At 35.5% G+C, this 18,472-nt stretch overlaps 1 protein-coding gene and 1 pseudogene across 14 annotated transcripts in view; one reads left to right on the top strand and one right to left on the bottom strand.

The window, feature by feature from the left end:
- Window positions 1–18,472, bottom strand: part of LRRC4C (leucine rich repeat containing 4C) — a 1,468,103-nt gene that overhangs the window by 682,424 nt on the left and 767,207 nt on the right. The window lies entirely within an intron of this gene.
- On the top strand, window positions 7,096–7,588 carry LOC307190894 (small ribosomal subunit protein uS15-like; annotated as a pseudogene). The gene has a single exon. The product of its transcript is annotated as a small ribosomal subunit protein uS15-like (transcript).

The following is an 18,472-nucleotide window of genomic DNA, read 5'->3' as shown; positions in this document are numbered from 1 at the left end:
TTCTTCCCTTTGTGGATAAAAATTAAAATATATATGTGGGGGGGGGAAATAGCTTGAGACTGTGTGAATATCCTGTATCTGGGCAATTTTTGCTCTGTGTCTTTAGTGTTTATGTGTTATGATTATGTTATTAGTGTTATGATTCTTGCCTGAATTATTACTACTGTGGATGTTAAATGTTAACTTTATAATTTTTGCACTTTGTATCAGTTGTTATTCTTCTGTTAATAGCAGCTTTCCCTTCTTCATTCACCTAAAAATATTAGGATTCATATATATTCATGGCTTCTTTATTAAATTTATAATATATGTTTCCATTATTCATTTTGATGCATAAATTGCCCTAAATTTGGCCAGTTGCAACACCCTCAGGTTGGTTTCTGTGTTATTTTGAAATGTACTCTTTGGTTTTGAGCATCTTCTTACTCTGTGAATCAAGATGTTCCAGGCTCAACTTGTGCTTTCCCAAGTCACCTGTGGAATGAAACATTTCTCTGAAGACCAGTGGTTCTTTCTAAGGGAAAGCAGTTTTTAGAAACAAAGTCTTGATGCTCAGTGTGCTAATTACTACTGAGTATCATTGTTTTTAAGATGCATACTTAGACCAAGTTAAAAAAAAAATAGATGGATAGGTGATAGATATTTTAAATCATGGGTTCATGTTAATTCTGGGGTTTCTTCTCCACCTTTACCCCATTTCATATTTCTATTTCTCTTTCCCCAAAATGATAACACAAATATTTACCCATCCTACAATACGTAAAAAATAATTTGGAATAGCTACTCCAGTACCAACATCAAGCCTACTAACTAAAATGCAATTGTTTTTATCCTTAGGTTATAATCCCTTTGAAAGTGTAAAACAGAATACTCTGTTCAAAATGCGTTTAGATTTAGTCTTTTGCTATACATCTGATTAAAAGTTAGATTCTGATTTTTATTTGTTTCAGTTTTAGTATTTTTCACTCCATAATTATTTACTTATTTTTGAATGAGTATAAAGTTATTCTAGAGTAAAAGGCAAAAGTATATAAAAAGATAGACAAGTCTCATCTTCTCTAACTCTAATACCTCATAACAACCTACCCCTTGTAGATAACCAACTTCACTAGTTCCTGGCTTATTCTTTCGAAGTTTCTGTTTGTAAACATATGCAAATACAAATAAATATTCTTATTTGTTTACACAAAGATAATACATGAACATATATATAAAGATAGCATACTATACAGGTATGTGTGTATATATACATTTTATATAAATACATAATTACATATGTGTGCATGTGTGAAGTATGATATCTTTTATATATAATCTTTTGAACTTTGCTTTTCACTTAAAAAGATATACTGGAAATCATTATCAATCTTAATGAAGATTTAAACATATTTTGGGGGGAAGGGGAGAACCAGCTGAATAGGAATCCACTGTCCGTGCATTTAAGTTGTTGCTATGTTTTGAAACTTATATAAAATCCTGCAATGAATAAACTCATGCATATGTTTTCTCACACTTTTGAGCTATATATTCAGGATAAATTCCTAGTAGGACAGCTTGGTCAAATGATAACTACATACATACTGCAGTAATATTTTGCCAAACTCTTTCCAGTATGGATGTTATCATTCTACATTCTCATTAGAATCATACGAGATGATTTATTTTCTCACAACTGTATGAGCAGAGCATGTTGTCAAGCTCTCAAATTTTTGCCATTTGGAGAGGTGAGAGAGAGACAAGTATATTTTTAATTTGCATTTTTCTTATTAGGAATGAAATTGACTATATTTTCATCTAAGAGCCTTTTGTATGTCTTTTATTGTGTCAAATGGCTATTTATGTCTTTTGCCCACTTTATGAGCTTTTGATCTTCCTCCTTATTTAAAAACTGTGATTTATATTAGGGATTTTAGCCCTTTATCTGTGATGTAATTTGCCAATATTTTCTTTATTTTCATAATTGGCCTTTTAACTTTGATTTGTTAGTATTTGTCATGAAATATTTCTTTATATTATGCAGTCAAATTTATCAATTTCAAATATGTTGAATCTAGATTTTGAGTCAGTGTTAAAAATATTCCTCTACAGTCAAATTACAAATGAATTCAATTTTTTTTGCTTCTAGTACTTTTGTCATGAATTAAAATGAACAAAAATCTAATGCATCACATCTGATGGATTTGGTGTAATTTCTTATGTATAAGAAGGGGTACAGACCCAAATTGATCTTTTTATTTAAAATTTCTCTTTAATGGTTTGAGATGCCACTTTAACTATATAAACATAAAAAAAAATAAAATAAAAACAAATCCTATATATTTGGGTCTATTTCTAAATGTTTCTATTGTGTCTTCCTGCTCTATTCATGTGCTGTCATCACTGTTTCTCTTTTTTTTTTTCTGAGTTATGTGTACATATTTATTATCCTATATGAGCTTTAGCATCAATTCATCTGGCATCAGTAAAATACTTGTTGATATTTTTATGGGTACCAGCTAATTTAACTAATTCACTTTACTATCAATTTTCTCACTTAGGGAGAGATTATATCTTTCTGATGTTAAGAAATCCTATCCAGGAATGATAGATGTCTGTCCATTTGTTCAAATCTACTGGTATTGGAGTGGTTTGTTTTATAGCAATAGCTAACTAATACAGAAGGCTATTGACTTTTTATATTAATTTTACATCTTATTTTTTATCTTATTGAATTATTGCACTGTTTAAATTATTTTTAACATTGATTCTCCAGGATTTTCTAAGTATACTATTATGTCATTTGCAAATAATCTTACTTCTCTTTCAGTTCCATGCTTTTATGTGTTACCTTAATTCCAATGGCTAATATCTCCTATATAGGGTCAAACAGTTGGAGAAGTAGTAGGCACCTCTGCCTAATTCCTGAGTTTAGTGGGGATGCCTCTACAACTTTTCCAGTAGAGAAGTCTATGGCTTTAGGATTGAGGTATTCCTATTTCACTGAATTAAGAAAGTATCCATATTTTCTTTTATTATTGAGTGTTTGTGGGAAATGGATGTTAAGTGTTTTGGAGAACTCAATATTTATAGAAATATTCAGGTGATTTTTTTCCTCAGATCTATTAATGTGATGCATCATATTAATATATTTTCTAATATTGAACATCTTGCATTCCTGAAATAAATCTTAGTGGGTCATTTGGTATAATTATCATAATATAGTATTGAATTCTGTTGCTACTATTTTATTTAGGATTTTTACATAAATATTTGTAACTGAGGTTACTTGGCAGATTTTTTTTTTTATCTTTATAAGGCTTTACTATCAATGTTACAGTTGCTTCATACAAAGAGATTTAGAAAGTTGTGTCATTTTCTAAATTCCGTAAAAATGTATGTAGCCTTGGTATGGTATGGTATTTGAAGGTTCTGTAGAATTTCAACCCTGTGAAACCATCTAGGCTTCTTGCTTTGTGTGTGGTAGTTTTTGATGACATTTAATTTTTTTTTTTTAACGAAAAGTGTTCTCCTTAAGCAAAACATTTTTTCAAAGACATTGAAAATATGTACAAATTTCACAAACTGCCTAAATCTTTCTTTCTCATAACGAAAGTCTAATGACACCTGTATATACAGAAGCCACAAATAGTGATGTAAAGGCACTAATGACAATGAAACACACCCTCGTCTAAGCCACACTCTGGAACGTGTTTACTTGTGAATATGAACTATGCCAGAAAGTACACTTAAAATGTAATGGAATCCACAGAACGAAGTATAATCCCAAAGGCTAACAGTAAAATATCAGGGTCATGCGGCCCACATGTTGGTGAAAACAAATGGTACTCCAGCTTTTTCTCCTCTTTGAGAGGCATGAACATTCAAATGTGATATTTCGAAACACCCATGAAGGCCGTACAAGAATGTTTTGATACACTGAAAGTAAAATTGTGCAATTACTTGATATGGCATTTTTCAAAAGCTTTTGTTAGACTTGTAGCACACCTCTTCCAGTGTTTTCCAACTTGAAAATTACTGCCTGATGGGTACTCTAAGTATATTCTCTAAGTGAATCCTAAATGTGAGAAGAGAAGAAGGAAAAGAGAGGTGTACTTATTGTCAGAATACAGAGATGGGCTGTGTGGAGGACAGAATGGAGAGATCAGTGCAATTCTGGTTTCCGCAAGGATCTGTAGGGATAACCCTATAATACTGCAAGATCCTATCAACCTGAATGATACAAGTAATTGATTTTCCTTTTTTGGAGGGGAGGAAGAGGGATTGGATTCAGTTGCTTGTGTTATAGTGTTAAGTTTTAAAAATATAAAATTGACAGTATAATGATATAACACTCTCACTGGAATAGGGGTGATTACCTGGCAAATGGAATGATTTTATTGCCTTTTCAGAAGCTAATGCATAGGCAATCTCTTTCTCTTTCTCTCTTTCTTAAAACTCATATAGCATATGATCATACATGCATATATTCTATTTATACTCTATATGTTCTCTATGTATGTGTCTGTGTTTATATAGATAAATATTTGTGTGTTCTATAGGTATATATTATTCACACACAAAGAAAAAAAGGATAAAGGGTAAAAAACATTATCACTTGCTTTGAGGGTATTTATAATCTGTTAGGGGTAAGAGTCATTTTTGATATCTTATAATGATATGAGATAGAATAAAATATAGGTTAAATAGAGTTACAATCATTGTACTGTGGAAATACTAGTGAAAGGAGTGATTACTTTTGATATATGGAGTGAGCAGAGAAACAAAGAAAACACAAACAGTTCAATTAAAATAGTTATCTCTGAGCTGAACCTGGAACAACAGGGTTTCAATATATAATGATAACGATGGTGGTGGTGGCTTGCGTATGTTATGTGTACATGTTGTTGAGGGGTGTGGTTGTGTTCCAGGCTGACAAACACAGAGTTACACAAATACATCACTTACTTACATGCTGTCAACTTAGCTATCCTTTCAGCATTGAATAAAACCTTCTGTCAGACACTTCAAGGTCTTTGGCTGAAACTACAGCCACTGGTAGAGAGTGATGTGTTGTGGAACTTTTTCTTCCAGCCAAAATGACTAGTACCTGTGGTGCTGAGTTACTTTTCCTTCCACCTGGACATGTAGGAGCAGATCACTTTCAGGAGTCTCTGCTAACCAGGCTGCAATGAGGAAAGTTATTAAGGGGATGGCCTCCGCATTTTTTCCTTTAAGAAACTCACCCAAAGCAAGGAACAAAATGCGGCAATCACTATTCAAGACCGTGTCAAAATCATTCAGACATCAAAACAGGCTATTGGAGTTCACGTGTTCTTTAATACGAACAGCTACTATCTTCCCTTTAGCTTAATTAAGGGGTTGCATATCCTTACAATTAAAGATAATTGCAGAGTGTAAAAACTGCATTGTGATTATAGAAACACCGAATGAAGCTTGGTGACTACAAGACAAAGACCTCATCAACTGAACACCTTGGAAGTGTGTAGCCTTTAAAATACAATTCCTCCTCCCTACAGCTTTTTCTTTTTATAGAGCCCCCTTCTTTCTTTATTCCCAACAGAAATACATTGTTCAAAGTCTTGACTGATTGGAAACTAAGCTGTGGTTTTTCCTTAAATTTTTTTTAAGTTCATAAGTATCAATGGTGCTTCTTTAAATCATTTAGAAGTTGAGTTTGTTCTAAAATCAGAGTTCATTGCATTATTGTTTTGTGGTTCCTTTGGAAACCCTGTCAAAAATATCTTGCTAAATCTCATTTTGTTAAATAATGTCAGTATCTTTCACTTAAAATTATTTACGTAGACAGAAGAAGCCAGCTTTAGATGCTATGAAATGTGAAGCACAGGTATTTTTGCCTGATCAGGCACATAGCTTCAATTTAGGGGCACTGTAATAGAAAGAGCAAGGTGATTTTTTTTTTTTTTTTTTTTGCATACTGAATAGGCACTCTAGCTTGATAAACATCATGTTGGATTTTTCTCTCTGAGACTTTATATAAAGATTTGTAGAACTAACTTACTTGGATAAAAGAAGGAGGGTAAAAGAAATTGTAAAGAAGCCTGTTGAATTTCTCTTTAAATTGACAGAGGCCAATTTCTATCATAAGTTTATATGAGCTTCTCTAAAGAAAAGGTACATGTATTGCAATGCCACAAGCCACGAGCGTGTTCTCTTTCTTGAATGAAATATGAGTATTCAATAAAACAACAAATTGGCAAAGAGCTAAATCTTTAAACTGCTTCAGCTACATGTCATCATTTACTTACAAGACCTGATCAGCTTTATTTATCAAAGAAGCATCCAGCAGTGTCCCTCAAGCTAAGCACATGAAGTCAACAAAGCGACAGGACTCAAGAAGTGGTGAACGAATAACTGTAAATAAAAATCTCCAAGGAGAGTTCATTTGGAAAAGAAAAAATCAATTGGTAAATAAACAAACATCTGGGCAATCTTCTAAAAAGTTGTCAATTCCCAAAAATGAATAAGGTCATCTTCGCGTCCTATCCAATGTGTCGTTGGTCAGTGGTAACACTTCAAACTATCAAAGTGAGTTCGTGGAAATGCATATAAATTAGACATTGATTTGGGCTTAATATATTCATTTTCTAAATAATATGCAAATTTGTGTAAACCTAGATTTTTAAAATAAGATTTAAAGGCTGTAAACTGCAATCTCACAGTTTACATGTTAATGCGGTAATTCAATTCAACGAACAAAGTACTGTGCTGGGTATTATGGGAGCATTACCATACCATTTAGGGAACATACAACTAGGAGGTGAGATAGGAAGAATAAAGTGTAATTTTGCCCCTGATATTATACCTATATTAGCAGTTAATGAAAAATGAGATAACATATGGAACAACTAACACGTGTAAGGTGTCTTTTTCTTTATATGACACCGTCCTTTAATGTGGACTTTCCTGTAACATCGCCATTGAACCTTTGGTGGATAAGAGTTGGAAATAATATCTTGCTTTCTTTCTTACTTTAAATGAGAAAATTTTCTCTGGATAAGCTATACATTTATCCATTTTTGAATCAGTTCTTCTTTATGTAAAATTCTATGTGTTTCATATTTTAGGTTGTGGTTTTAACAATTGAGTTGAACCACACCGCCGCCATCGTAGGTCGCATGCATGCTCCAGGCAAAGGCCTGTCCCAGTTGGCTCTGCCCTACCACCGCAGCACTCCCATCAGGCTGAAGCTGACGTCTGATGACATAAAGGAGCAGATCTACAAACTGGCCAAGAAGGGCCTGACGCCCTCGCAAATTGGTATGATCCTGAGAGACTCACATGGTGTTGCACAAGTACGTTCTGTGACAGGCAATAAAATCTTGAGAATTCTTAAGTCCAAATGACTTGCTCCTGATCTTCCTGAGGAGCTCTATCATTTAATGAAGAAACCTGTTGCTGTTCGAAAGCATCTTGAGGGAAACAGAAAGGATAAAGACGCTAAATTCCGTCTGATTCTGCTTTAGAGCCTTATTCACCGGTTGGCTCGATATTACAACACCAAACGAGTCCTCCCCTCCTCCCCCACTGGAAATACAAGTCATCCATAGCCTCTGCCCCGGTTGCATAAATTTGTCTGTTTACTCAAGCAATAAAATCATTGTTTAACTAGAAAAAAAAATGAGTTGATGAATTGTTCACTGCTTTCACTGAATTTGCCTTAGTAAACACTGACTTCAACTGACAATATTTGGCATCAACATACAATTCACTTTCATAGAATGATCATATAAAATACATTGAAAAGAATGAAAAATGGTGAAAAGGATAAGGCTATTAAAAAACAAAAAGCAGACAAAAATACAGCAACCACTCACTGAACACAATGGGAATTTTCTGATGACTTAATCCATCCACTTAAGGCGGTGTATCCACAGAAATTTCAAACATAGCACAACGCTTTTTCCTATTAATGAAGTGTATAGACCAGCCGCATGTATCCTATTTCAATGAGTTACTATTTTTACTTTGTCAGTTGTATTATGCAAGTATAGCAGAGTGATAGGAAACCTGGGAATTCACACCTTTTGACCTTCTGTCTTTGTGAAGCATTTATTTACAGTCCTTTTATATATGGTAGTTTCTTTAATTCTCAGATCTATCTTGCAGAGCAAATATACTTATTATACTATTTGTTCAACGGAGACAACGGAAGCTCAAAAAGATTAATGATTTGGCCTAATTCACAAAGGTACTGAAGGGCAGTACTTGAATGGCAAGCCACGTTTTTAGGATCTCAGAAAACAACCTCTTCCCACTCTACCTGTCTGCCTTGATTAAGATCAGGAGATATAACAAACAACTGTGAATCTCTCATTTTAAGTAACCAAGGGGAATTTTCTTCATTTTCTTATTTCCTTCCTTTTATAACTGTACTTTAAAATTCAGGAATAAGGTTATCTTTTAGTCATACAATATTAAGAATCAAAATAAGACCTTTAAAACAATTACTGTTATGCATTCTGATAGGAATACAGATGTGATTCTATGGAGGCTAAGATTCTCACACATTAAGTTTAGGACATATCCATCATTGATCAATAAGAATTTATTGTGTTATTTTCATAGGATCTAGACTGCTCTGGGTGCCACAGGAGATAGAAAAATAACATATTCAATTCAGAAAATAAGAAAAATAACATATTCAATTCAGAAAATATATATTGAGCATCTATTTTATTCTATGCATTACAAGAGAAAGAGCAGAGGTTTAGGAAGCAAGAAGAATTTCACCAGGAGAATATACAGATGAAAAAGACCTAAAACTATTATTTGAAAATTTTAAGTCTGATTATAGAAACACAACTGACACATATGAAGCGATTCAAGGAACTGAATTTGATGTGAGGTCTAAAAATCATGACAATCCTAGGGTTTAATAAGCTATGTTCATTAAAATTCAGAAAGAATATTAGTAACACAACTATTTAAGACATTTAATCAACCTTAATTTGAAGGTAGAAAACTGGTTGATATTCATATTCATGAATTTATGTGTGGTTTTTAAGAGCATCATAAAATCTGTATATCAAGTCCATTAGATGAATTTAGGTAACTTCAGTAGACAAAATCCAATTAAGTCACTTCTTAGAGGAAAAGTAAATATAATATATGATCTCCAATATTTCCCAACTATATCATATGGTTTATTTCATAGAGTTTAAGAGAGTAAAACACATGCCTATCTAATCACGGACCCACCAACCCATCACGGCACATACTTTGTGATGTTTCCCAGGAAGTGGTGATGAATTTACTCCAATGACATTTGTTCAGCCTGTTTACACAAACTACAATATTTGCATCTAGCTTGGCTGGGGTATTAAGGTGGGAAAAGGAGCAGCAGGAAGGCAAAACTATGGTCATGAAACAAAATAAAAATGACTGTCAAAAGAGGAACAAAGCTTATGGACTCATTAAGCTGGCATTCTTTTTCTCTCTGCTAAGTAACCACATTAGCATTCTAGTAGCACATATTCTTCATTTTAATCTGTATTTAAATAAAGATGATTTTTCTTTGCAGAGTCATAATCAGCATCAACTTTTTTTGAGATATCACAGCTTCTCTCCATTAAGTATTAAACAGTAAAAAGAAACTTAAAATTAATGAACTATCTTGAGTATATTCAAAGGTGTAAACTGCGTGGGTGGCAAATCTGAGAATGTTGGTATAGCAAGACTGGTATCGTATACTCTATCCCCCACTCAAGTACATAACAAACTATGATTCATGACATTGAAATCCACTTCTTTCGAATTTGCATATGCTTTGGTTCCTTTTAACCTCTACCCATTCACTCTGCTGATGCTCGTCATCATTAAATATATATTTACATCAACTTTTACTGTGGCCACATAAAAATACCCTTCCCTAGTGCTAGAAAAAGTAAAGAGAATTAATGAGTGTCACCGTTCAGACATAAAACCAATTAACCTTGATATATGTACGTCTTATTCAACAGGAGGTAACATTTTCATATTTAAATTCTAAAATTTGGGGGTGACAGGTCTAATCCTGTCAACAGTTTATTTTGTTTGTTTGTTTCTTCTCTCCATAATGTGGCTAGGAAAAAACCAGAAACATGTATCTGTAACAGAAAGATTATTGCTGAGAGATTGCCTGGGCAGCTCTCAAAAAGGAGAAGTTTAAGAGAAAATTCTGCATGACCCCTCACCTTGTATGTGTTCAGCTTTTAAAAAGTGGCCGGGGGCTTCCCTGGTGGCGCAGTGGTTGAGAGTCCGCCTGCTGATGCAGGGGACACGGGTTCGTGCCCCGGTCCGGGAAGATCCCACATGTCGCGGAGTGGCTGGGCCCGTGAGCCATGGCCGCTGAGCCTGCGCGTCCGGAGCCCGTGCTCCGCAACGGGAGAGGTCACAACAGTGAGAGGCCCGCGTACCGCAAAAAAAAAAAAAAAAAAAAAAAAAAAAAGTGTCTGGATCTGTAGTTTGCGCCTATATCTAGAACAGACAGATGATGCAAGGCATTATTTTTCCCCTAAGATAAATGATATAAATGTCCTCTAATGTATGATTTCCACTTACAAAAAAAACTTTGGCATAATTGTGAGGGATCGGCCATTTGATAGTATTATAACAATACGCTTCATGGAATAATACATTTATTGTGGCTTTAGCATCATTCAGATCCAAATATCAGCCCAGCTGTGCATTTAATAGCTGTGATTTTGATGCTTTTGAGGCTCAATGTTCTCATCTTAGAAAAGGGAATAACAAAAACTACCTATTTGATTTTTGTGATAATTAAGCAAGATAAGTGAGAACCATCACATTCTCCCATTCAAGGGGCCACCATTTATATAATATATAAATAAGTAGTGCCTCTTGGCATTGTGAAATATGGTAGGCTTGAGTAACATGTGAAAAGCCCTTGCCTCACAGTTACAAGTAGATGCTCAATATTTGTATTATTCAATACCACTGCAATAACAAAAACAGTGTGAACTTGACATCCTTTGCATATCAAAACACTTGTTTACTGAGCACAGCCACTATATCTTATGCCTGTTTTGGATTTCACATGCCTAGGACAATGTCTGGCTCATAGAACTAGCTCAGTATCAATATGTTGAATAGATGAAGATAACATTAATCTTGTATGATTGGTAGATCAGGAGGCCTTTGAAAAGCTTTATCCTTCAGTAAGAATTCCCAAAGAGTTTATGAATAAGAACAGGTATGACCTGGGGCACAGCTCTTTTGTTCCCGAAAGTGAAATAAGCTTTTGTGAATTTTTATTATGAGGATATATGTGTTAATGGTATACACGTAGCCTTCTCAAACTTAAAGTAATGCTAGTGTATGTGTGGGTGTGTGTTCTGAATTTAAAAAGAGCGTGGACGTGGGCCAAATAAATACATGATGCTGGCATTAAAGCACAGACAGATTTAAAGAATTGTAAGAAAACATTCAAAAGGGGAAATGAAATTTAATTTATGAAGTTAATAATTTACTGTTTTTTCTGTTTGGGGGGATCTATACCAATGATATTTTCTGGAACTGTCTACAAGGAGCACTATGCTCCCTGTAAGCAGCCCTCTCTGAAGATGGTGTTCTTCACTAGAGGTCGAATTTCTGCATGAAGTGTGACTCTTAAACTCACATCTTTGTTTCCATCAACTTTTTAAATATGAAGAAGAGATTGGCTTTTACAGCTTTGTCACTCGCACTGTCAGAAGCCTTTGAGCATGATGAGGAAACTGAGTTTCAGAGAAATAATACGGCTTCTTCCAATGTTACACAGTAGCAGGGGTAGCTGGTACTACTGCACAGGTCTCTTCCTCATCCAGACTTGCCCCCTGACTTAACCCTACTCTCAGTGATGAGTTAAAACCAGATAAGGAACTACTTGTCTTCAGTAGGTATATTCATCCTGGATACCTAAATTTCTTTTATTCGACCAATGTACATTTAATACATCAACAATATCAAAATGGCATCAAAGTAAACTGGGAAATTGTCTTTCACCGATTTCTGTCTCTGAGTCTACCACAATCCATGTCCAAAACAAAAATTGTAACTAGCACCATCTGCTTTAGAGTATATTTCCAAGTCACAGTATTCTAACTCCTTCATGAAAGTTTAGCATTTGTCAAGTTACCAGTGAGTTCACTAGCCCGACAGAGAGAGAATAGCATGCCCTATATGTTCACTCTGTCCAAGTTGTACTAGTCAGTTTCACTCACAGAAACTCAGAGTCAGAAGGGACCTAAAAACTAAAGGTCATGGATTCCAGCCCTAACAGGTTGTGGGATCCTAAAGATTCGAGTCCCAATTCAACTTTACCAATCTTGAGCATTTAAACTTGTGCTCAAGGTAAATCTTTGTTAAGTCTCAGTTTCTTCCTCTATGAAATTAAGACAATAGTAGTTCTCAACTCATAGTGATATTGAAAGGATTAATAACTCATGAGGTTACGTAAAGGAGCTGGCCCTTTCTTACACTTCAGATTCAGTTTAAATGTCAGCTCCTCTGAAAGTTCTTCCCTAATTACCTTATTTAAATTGGTCTTTCTGCTATTCTTTTTAACCCATCATCCTGCTTATCTTCTTTATAACATAATCTGTGATAAATGATCTGTTCATCTGCTCATTAGTTTAGCCTCTGTCCCCCCCACAAATCCATAAGCTTTATGAAGCCTGGGTCTGTCTGTATTCTCAAAACCAAGCGGGATAATGCTTCACATAAAACAAATATTAGGGACTTCTCTGGTGGCGCAGTGGTTAGGATTCCACACTCCCAATTCAGGGGGCCCGGGTTAGATCCCTGGTCGGGGAACTAGATCCCACACGCATGCCGCAACTAAGAGCTCGTGCGCCGCAACTAAGAGTTCGTGTGCCGCACCTGAGAGTTTGCATGCCGCAACTAAGGAGCCCGCCTGCCACAACTAAGACCCGGCGCAAACACACAAATAAATAAATAAATAAATCTGTTAAAAAATATATTAACAAATGAATAGTGTGCAGTAATCAATTGATATATGTTTATAATCATCAGCATATAGAAATCTGCACATTTCATGTAAATGTTATGCTTTTCGATTATGGCAGTTTTGTCTATTTCAAACTTGAGATTTACTTTTTACATGTTTGAAAGACATAAAAAGCTAGACAAAAATATTGTCAGACTAAGAATTGGCAATCCCACTACTGGGCATATACCCTGAGAAAACCATCATTCAAAAAGAGTCATGTACCAAAATGTTCATTGCAGCTCTATTTACAATAACCAGGACATGGAAGCAACCTAAGTGTCCATCAACAGATGAATGGATAAAGAAGATGTGGCACATATATACAATGGAATAGTACTCAGCCATAAAAAGAAACGAAATTGAGTTATTTGTAGTGAGGTGGATGGACCTGGAGTCTGTCATACAGAGTGAAGTAAGCCAGAAAGAGAAAAACAAATACCATATGCTAACACATATATACGGAATCTAAAAAAAAAAAAAAAATGGTCATGAAGAACCTAGGGGCAGGACAGGAGTAAAGATGCAGATGTAGAGAATGGACTTGAGGACGCTGGGAGGGGGAAGGGTAAGCTGGGACAAAGTGAGAGAGTGGCATGGACATATATACACTACCAAACATAAAATAGATAGCTAGTGGGAAGCAGCCGCATAGCACAGGGAGATCAGCTTGGTGCTTTGTGACCACCTGGAGGGGTGGGATAGGGAGGGTGGGAGGGAGGGAGATGCAAAAGGGAAGAGATATGGGGATATATGTATATGTATAACTGATTCACTTTGTTATAAAGCAGAAACTGACACACCATTGTAAAGCAATTATACTCCAATAAAGATGTTAAAAAAAAAAGAAAGAAAGAAAATTTGATTGGGAAAAAAGGACCACACTACTAAAAACTGTATATAACCCTGCTCTTTAGTGCTTAAAATCTATCCAAAATACCCCTACTAAAGGCTCATCCACCACTGCTGGTTGACCTCTAAGTGACAGTAAGGTTATGATCTCATGACGCAGTCCTATCCATTTTTAGACTGCTCAGATTATTAGAAAATCTTGCTTTATGTCGAACAGAAATCAGTATCCTGGAAGCAAGCATTCACTGGGACCACTTCAATCCCCAAAAATGCACAGCACATTTCTAATTTCGTATTAACCCCTTATAAAAATAAAGACACCTTTCAAATACTCGTTGATTTTTCTCTTCTCCAGGTTAATTAAATCCACTTCAGTCAAGTTTAATCACACATCCATATTTGTATTCATCTTTGTAGGACACGTTTAGCAGATATGGTCACACATTCAGAATCATAACTTGGTGAAGATATTAAAGGAACACATTTTATTTGTGTAATTATTTATGGGCCCACAAAGCACTTTCACATTCCTAAACGAATGAGATAGCATCTTGGTTTCATGTTCCTTTATGCACTGGTTTATGGAACCTCATCTAGAAACACTTCTGGGCTAAGTATAATAAATTTTCTATATTTTTGTAGTGAGAAAGGTATACAATTATTTCCCCCATGCTAATAGGGTAAACTGCATTTAGGTTTTTCCAAATCTGGGAGTGGCTAGTTTCCTGTTTACTTCTAACATTCACTCATTTATCTCAGAGAAGCCCACACATGGATAAGACACTTAGACCTTTGTGGTAGGCAGAATAATGTACCCCCTCCCTAAAATGTCCACGTCCTAATTTGTTACATTACATAGCAAAAGTTTTTTTTGCACTTATGATTTAAGTTAAAAACTTTGAGATGAGGGGATTATTTTGTATTATCAGGTAGGCCCAATCTAAGCAAAGGAGTCCTTAAAAGTGGAAGAGAAGGGCAGAAGAATGGATTGGAGAGATTCAGAAGTGAGAAGGAACTGACCTGCCATCACTGCCTTTGAAGATAGAGAAGGCCATAAGCCAAGGTACGTGAATGGCCTCAAGAAGTTGAGAATGACCCTCAGCTGACAGCCAGCATGTAAACAGGGATCTCAGACCTACAACTGCAAGGAACTACATTTTAATTAGCAAAGAAATGGATTCTTCCCTAGAGCCTTCAGAAAGAAATGCAGTCCTCCTGACACCTAAATTTTATCCCAGTGAGACCTGTGGTCAGACGTCTGTCTTACAGCATTGTAAAATATTAAGTCGGCTGTTTTAAGCCACAAAGTTTGTATTAACTTGCTACATCAGCAATGGAAAACTAATACAATCTGGATCTTTGTAAATTAGTATCAATGCTCTGAGGGGGATATAATTCAGTAAGTTTTAGGTTCAGCAAGAGCTGCATTTTTGGAATCCTCCAACCAGTGCTATTCCATACAAACATACTAAAACCCACTCTTTCATGCTTCTGTAGACAAATGCCACAACTTCTCGTTGGGCACAACAAAGGCAAAGTTTGGGAATACTCTTAATGATCAGTGACTTTGCAGCTGAGTTTGTGTATTGCAAAGCAATTTTATTTTTAGTTTAGGGGAAAAAAATGTAGATATATGTAATTCAACACTTAAGAACAGTAAATTAACCTCTTCTGTTTCTCTGTCTCTCTCATTTCTATCTTCTCCTCTTTCCCCTTCCTTTCCTCCTCACACTCAACACCACACTATACATGTATTCATATTTTTACAGTAGGGATTATAAGTACCATTTTAATGAAAATGTAATGCATTGTTTAATGAGAATATATTTGTCCCCCAGAAAATGACTGGCTTTTCTCCTCAGCTGTCCTAACGTTGAATACGCTATTCCTTGAACCACACCTATTATCTTTGGAGTTGTCCGATCATTGTTTACAACTCCTTTGAAGATACTTGCAATAGAGGAAGAATAAAGTTGGTATTGGTTACAAGAGCCCTAAATTTGGTGTTGCCTTAGGATAGCTCCTGGCAGTTCATTCATTCTCTTGTCAAGATTATTTGAAATATGTTTCTGGTATAGAAAGTAATTCATCAGCAAAAGTATACCCCAATGCCAGAAGCCCCCTTCCAGCTTGTTTTCCTTCTGTGCTTTTTAAAAATGCCTCCAGTTTGTTAATAATTTTATACTCTTCTGTGGAAAGGTGGCCATTACTCATAACTTTCATGGCATAGAGAGAGAAAATATCCAAGAGAAAAAGCCATATACATTTTGCAAATCAATGCAAAGACAGTGAGAGCTTGTATTTGATGGAATGGTTGAAGTGAACTCTACAAATCTGAAATGTCATGCATCTTCTATCAGTATTAAGAAAACACTGTAACATCCAATTAATTAAACAAATGTTTATTGAGTACCAACTTATTGCTATGCACTGAGCCAAGGATGTGGCAAATCAACAAGAAAAAAAATGGTGTTGCCCTTTTGGAGATTACAATCTGGCATTCTTCTCAAAAATAAAGTATTGTTGATCCCTGGCATTCCTATATACTAATGATGAAAAATCTGAAAGTGAAATCAAGAAAACACTCCCATTTACCATTGCAACAAAAAGAATAAAATATCTAGGAATAAACCTACCTAAGGAGACAAAAGACCTGTATGCAGAAAACTATAAGACACTGATGAAAGAAATTAAAGATGATACAAATAGATGGAGACATATACCATGTTCTTGGATTGGAAGAATCAACATTGTGAAAATGACTCTACTACCCAAAGCAATCTATAGATTCAATGCAATCCCTATCAAACTACCACTGGCATTTTTCACAGAACTAGAACAAAAAATTTCGCAATTTGTATGGAAACACAAAAGACCCCGAATAGCCAAAGCTATCTTGAGAACAAAAAAAGGAACTGGAGGAATCAGGCTCCCTGACTTCAGACTATACTACAAAGCTACAGTTATCAAGACAGTATGGTACTGGCACAAAAACAGAAAGATAGATCAATGGAACAGGATAGAAAGCCCAGAGATAAACCCATGCACATATGGACACCTTATCTTTGATAAAGGTGGCAGGAATGTACAGTGGAAAAAGGACAGCCTCTTCAATAAATGGTGCTGGGAAAACTGGACAGGTACATGTAAAAGAATGAAATTAGAACACTCCCTAACACCATACACAAAAATAAGCTCAAAATGGATTAAAGACCTAAATATAAGGCCAGAAACTATCAAACTATTAGAGGAAAACATAGGCAGAACACTCTATGACATAAATCACAGCAAGATTCTTTCTGACCCACCCCCTAGAGTAATGGAAATAAAAACAAAAATAAACAAATGGGACCTAATGAAACTTCAAAGCTTTTGCACAGCAAAGGAAACCATAAACAAGACCAAAAGACAACCCTCAGAATGGGAGAAAATATTTGCAAATGAAGCAACTGACAAAGGATTAATCTCCAAAATTTACAAGCAGCTCATGCAGCTCAACAACAAGAAAACAAACAACCCAATCCAAAAATGGGCAGAAGACCTAAATAGACATTTCTCCAAAGAAGATATCCAGACTGCCAACAAACACATGAAAGAATGCTCAACATCATTAATCATTAGAGAAATGCAAATCAAAACTACAATGAGATATCATCTCACACCAGTCAGAATGGCCATCATCAAAAAATCTAGAAACAATAAATGCTGGAGAGGGTGTGGAGAAAAGGGAACCCTCTTGCACTGCTGGTGGGAATGTGAATTGGTTCAGCCACTATGGAGAACAGTATGGAGGTTCCTTAAAAAACTACAAATAGAACTACCATATGACCCAGCAATCCCACTACTGGGCATATACCCTGAGAAAACCGAAATTCAAAAAGAGTCATGTACCAAAATGTTCATCGCAGCTCTATTTACAATAGCCCGGAGATGGAAACAACCTAAGTGCCCATCATCGGATGAATGGATAAAGAAGATGTGGCACATATATACAATGGAATATTACTCAGCCATAAAAAGAAACGAAATTGAGCTATTTGTAATGAGGTGGATAGACCTAGAGTCTGTCATACACAGTGAAGTAAGTCAGAAAGAAAAAGACAAATACAGTATGCTAACACATATATATGGAATTTAAGAAAAAAAAAATGTCATGAAGAACCTAGGGGTAAGGCAGGAATAAAGACGCAGACCTCCTAGAGAACGGACTTGAGGTTATGGGGAGGGGGAAGGGTGAGCTGTGACGGGGCGAGAGAGAGTCATGGACATATACACACTAACAAACGTAGTAAGGTAGATAGCTAGTGGGAAGCAGCCGCATGGCACAGGGATATTGGCTCGGTGCTCTGTGACAGCCTGGAGGGGTGGGATAGGGAGGGTGGGAGGGAGGGAGACGCAAGAGGGAAGAGATATGGGAACATATGTATATGTATAACTGATTCACTTTGTTATAAAGCAGAAACTAACACACCATTGTAAAGTAATTATACCCCAATAAAGATGTTAAAAAAAAAAAATAAATAAAGTATTGTTGGGTATAAGCATGTAGCAGTCATTAATATTGTTCACTTAATATTTCTAGTTTTTCTTCCAGGCATATGTTAGGATTGCACA

Source organism: Stenella coeruleoalba (assembly GCF_951394435.1).
Source record: "Stenella coeruleoalba genome assembly, chromosome: 8".
Classification (NCBI taxonomy): domain Eukaryota; kingdom Metazoa; phylum Chordata; class Mammalia; order Artiodactyla; family Delphinidae; genus Stenella; species Stenella coeruleoalba.
The sequence above is the reverse complement of the archived record's forward strand: the minus strand, read 5'-3'. Positions and strand labels throughout refer to the sequence as shown.